This window comes from Sinocyclocheilus anshuiensis, unplaced genomic scaffold (genome assembly GCF_001515605.1).
Source record: "Sinocyclocheilus anshuiensis isolate Anshui unplaced genomic scaffold, SAMN03320099.WGS_v1.1 scaffold2170, whole genome shotgun sequence".
Classification (NCBI taxonomy): Eukaryota; Metazoa; Chordata; class Actinopteri; order Cypriniformes; family Cyprinidae; genus Sinocyclocheilus; species Sinocyclocheilus anshuiensis.
In genome coordinates this window covers 748,085-752,727 of record NW_015558572.1, presented here as the reverse complement: position 1 = coordinate 752,727, position 4,643 = coordinate 748,085, and the positions used below count along the sequence as shown (strand labels likewise).

Here is a 4,643-nt window from a genome sequence, read left to right as displayed (position 1 = left end):
TTAATTAGCTGTACTTTTCTCCTTATGCTTCCATTACTTGGAAGGTTGTGAAGACAGTGCTATAAACAAATAGGCCTGTCATCATTTACTCACAACCCAGACCATAATGATATAAATTCAATAGATTTTTATACGTCAGTACATTTTATTTGGCAAGGATGCGTTAAATTGATCAAAAGTGACAGTATTGACATTCATGACAGTTTATGTTTCAAATAAATACTGTTCTTCTGAACATTTCAAAGAATCCTGAAGAAAAAATGCATCACAGTTTCCACAAAAATATTAAGCAGCCCAACTGTTTTCAGCATTAATAAAAATAAATGTTTCTTGAGCACCAAATCAGCATATTAGAAGGATTTCTGAAGAATCATATGACAATGACTGCAGTAATGACTGCTAAAAATTCAGCTTTGCTATAATGGGAATCATTTTAATATGTTAAAATATATTCAAATAGAAAACAGTTCTTTTAAATTGCAAACATATTTCACAGTATTACTGTATTTTACTGTATTTACGATCAAATAAAGAGACTTGTTCAAAAACAATTACAACTTTTGACTATTAGTGTATTTAAAAAAATATAATAATTATTGTGGATTTATTGAATGAGACATCAGAAGATGGTGATGACTGCATGCTTTCATTGTTTATTGACTGTCATCAAACTGTGTATTGAATTTCCTTCCAAGTCTCTCTATACGAAAAGCCACAAACACTATTTTTAGTACATGAGGTGATGTGTAAACCAAAGCAGTGAGCGTGTGAAATGTTTCTGTATATGTTGGGAACAGGAACCTGTCACAAACAGACTAGTCGAGAAGTTTATGCATGAGATGTGGTGTGGCTGTGCTCTGTGACTTCAGATGCATGTTGGCTTGACAAGGAATGGTGGATAAGAAAGGGATAGCCTATACGAAAAGAGGAAGTGAATGACAGAATAAGGATGTACAAGTGAAAAACAAAAGGGGGACATCTAGGTTAAAAGGCATGCATGGCTGCCCTCCAAAAAGCCAATAGTGCCAGCTTGCCCAATTTCACCCCAGCTCATGATTCAGAACTATGCTGTCAGCCTACTCTGGCATGATCTATTTTTATTCTCAATGTGTCATCCCTACTCCTTTCCTCAGATGAAGAAAACACAACCATCCAACTATCTGTCGCCACAGGGCAAGCGCTGTGTTCTATGTTTGCCTCTTAAGCTCAAAACTCTGCGGAGATTCACGGCAGACATGTATCTAAAAGAGGCAGTCGGGCGGAACTGATATGACTGTGTCTTTTAGATTTAACACAAAGATTGTGACATGCATATTTCACCGAAATTAGTCAGAACCATGACATTTTTTTCTGTGGTGATGATACAGAAAGAAATGGAAAAATGTTTTTTTATTTTTTGTTATGAATACAATTATTGAGAGCTCAGATCATGTGGTTTATTTTTTTATTTTTCTTATTATTTATATTATTAATATTTTTTTTATAATATTAGAAATATGAATATTATTATTAATATAATTAATACGATTGATAACTCAAATTATTATTATTTTTATTATTAAAATTATCAATATTATTGAGAGCTAAAATCAAAGGGTTATTTTATTGTTTTTATTATTAAAATTATGAATGTTAACGAAAGCTCAAATCATATGGCTTAATTTATTATTTTTATTATTAAAATTATTATTATTATTGAGAGCTTAAATCATATGATTTTTGCTTTTTATTATTAAAATCATCAATATTATTGAGTGCTCAATTCAAATGGCTAATTGTATTTTTTTTTATTATTAAAATTATTTATATTGTTGAGAGCTCAACTCATATGGCTTATTTTATTATTTTTCCTTATTACAGATTATTAATATTTTTGAGAGCATATGGCTTATTTTATTGTTGTTGTTGCTGCTGCTGTTTTTTTTTTTTTTTTAAATCATATCATTTTAGCTCAAATGATGTGGCTTATTGAAGAAAGCAATCAGGCATCTGAAGAATCCCAGACTTACCTTCAAAAAAGGAGATCAGAGGGGACATGTCTTCAGATCAGAATGTCATAGACTTAGAAGTGGGTCTTTAAACTCAGGCCATTCAGTAACACACTAGAAACTTCCTAGCCACTCCCTAACAACCAGCCAGAACACCCTAGCAACCATATAGAAATGTGCACCAGCCATATCTTTGCACCACAATATCACAGACACACTGAGGTGGGCTCTTTTAACATGGGCCAATGAACCGTGGGCCCTGGGTGTACTGTTGAGAGGCACATGATAACATTTTGGCAGCGAGTTTCACTAATATTATTTCACCGCTTATTATTATTATTATTACTTAATTTTTATTATGTATCTAATCATTCATAACCATTTTGCTTTGGTGATGCTGATAAAATATATTTTTGTAGGTATTTAGTTTTGAGTAGAGCACACAGGTCGAGCAGCATCATAACGTGTTGTTGTGGAGCTCGGCTGTGTGCTTCAGACGGGCTGAGGTCGCGTGTGCTGCAGTCAGAGGCTCTGGTGAGTCTGAAAGTGCGCAGTGAGGCATCTCCTGCTCCGTAATCGCCGTTTATTCCCCTATTCCCACGGAGGGAATTGAGCGCTGGCACAGTCCCCCCTACAGTACAAACACGGAACTTCTACTCACTCACCATCAGTAACTCTCCGCCAAACACTAGCACACCACATCTATTATTACCAAACGAGAAGTCTCCATACTGTCGGTGTGTAATGGCGCACGTAGCTTGCTTTAGACTTTGCAAGCAGCATATGGTAAGACAGTTTAATAGAAAGAGAAAGAGAGTGAGAGTCGAAAAGAGAGCCAGCAGTGGAGTTATTTTTCATGGTTTTATGTTGTATATTGCAAGTATTATTTTAGGAAGACTGCTGGCGGCTTTGTTGTTATTTATTGATTTTTCATTGATTTTTCTTAAATATTTTAATTTATTCACTGGTGATTTTGCATGTAGGAACGTGCAAATCAAGTATTTTGCCATTTAAAGAGGGCGAGATAAAATGAAAGTTTGCCTTTTATTCTCATTGTTCAAACGAGACATCACTGAACCGGACAAAACACGAGCTCTACCTTTTCTTTCTTTCCATGTGGTGCTGAACGCTGCACTGGCTCTGCATCACAAGTGTTTTGCTATGTGACAGGTTCTGTAATAATATTTAAAGTGGACTATCTGTCACATATGTTATATCACATAAAATGCTCCAAACACATCAAAATAACCGAATGCAAGAGCAATACAGGCAACGTGTTGTATGGTAACCAACACGAAAAAAAAAAGAGACAGAGACAAAAGTTGTGAAAAACAACTGTATTATGTCGCGAAAATCTTAACTTGAGGAAACCTTTCCTCCAGGTTAATATTGGAAACAGTTTTGCGAGTATTAGGGCATGTTTGTCCATTTATGTAGTGTAGGGGAAGGAAAGGAGACACGAGACAGGAAGGTATAGGCTATTCCCATTCCACAAGGGAGATCCGAGCAGCAACTATTGCGCACGAAGTATAACCAATGCAAAAAACAGACACCACATGCTTAGCTAAAATTGTCAAATGTTTTTGTTCTGAGATCATGTTCTTATGTCAAAACTGTTTTGTCCACTGGGACGCTGGACTGGTCAACACCGCAGTTTGGTACCTTGGAGAGCGAAAGCTGTCTGACGAGAACGACAAGCACAGATATATGCATATATGAGTACAGAAATCCTCTACAAACTGAATTATACAGATTTGTCGTGCCATTATCTGATGTAACACTTATAAAGAGTAGACAAAAGATGCAACAGAGTTGATGAGAATGACCCCAGTCTCCACCAGTGCGTGCGTAGAACGAGATATCACTCAATTATTGTTGACAAGACATAATTGATACGAGACTATGGTTAAATGAATGAGTATATTATGATGTGTAAGCAAACGCATTTCATTTAATTACCATGTCGAGTGGGGCTGAAATTGGGAAAATGTAGGGCCTCTAATCACATTCTAGATATATCATAATGAGGGTTTACCTCCAAAAAGTTGGCATGTCCCATCTGTTTGTCTGCACATAAAAAGCCTTCGACTATTCCTCCAACTTGTTCAGAATAAGTTCGGTGTATTCATTCTTTCAACAGGCAATATCTGCTTGAACAATGACACAGAAGAAGGTCTGTTTGCTCCAGTGGAAGAGAGGTGCCCGAAAAAAGCAACAAGCATCCATAAATTCACAGCGGATCCTGTTAATGTGTGTCTGTTCTGTCACTTCTCATAATGTTGCTCTGTTTCCCAAATGTTTATTGTTTAATCCAGCCCGCAAGTTGTAATGGTTGTCCAGTTTTCCGGATAAAAAGTCCTGAAGTGGTGTGTGAAGGCTCCAGGGAGGTGCGCGGTGAGTGTAGCCCAGGCTCGGGTCGGGTGGTCTCTCGGTGCGTGTCGAGGTAGTATGAGTCTTCCTCTCCTCGCCCGCTCTGCCCACACAAACTGGATCCAGTGTTTGAAGGCAGGCAGTTGGGCACTAAAGCATATATCCTGCAGCCCCCCCTTGTGGAGCAACAGCATTGCGTGGGTCACACCGGAATGAAGGAGACACAACGATGAGAAAGTGAAAATGAAGCGCACAGAGCGAGAGAGAGAGAGAGAGAGAACGCGC

At 37.3% G+C, this 4,643-nt stretch overlaps 1 protein-coding gene across 1 annotated transcript in view; it reads right to left on the bottom strand.

Moving 5' to 3' along the window:
• The window catches only part of LOC107679638 (brain-specific angiogenesis inhibitor 1-like), a 42,955-nt gene extending 38,411 nt beyond the window's left edge, over positions 1-4,544 (bottom strand). The window contains exon 1 of the mRNA XM_016475250.1: positions 4,024-4,544. The gene's annotated coding sequence lies outside the window, so the exon portion shown is untranslated. The remainder of the gene's footprint in view (positions 1-4,023) is intronic.
• Positions 4,545-4,643: the final 99 nt, after the last annotated feature.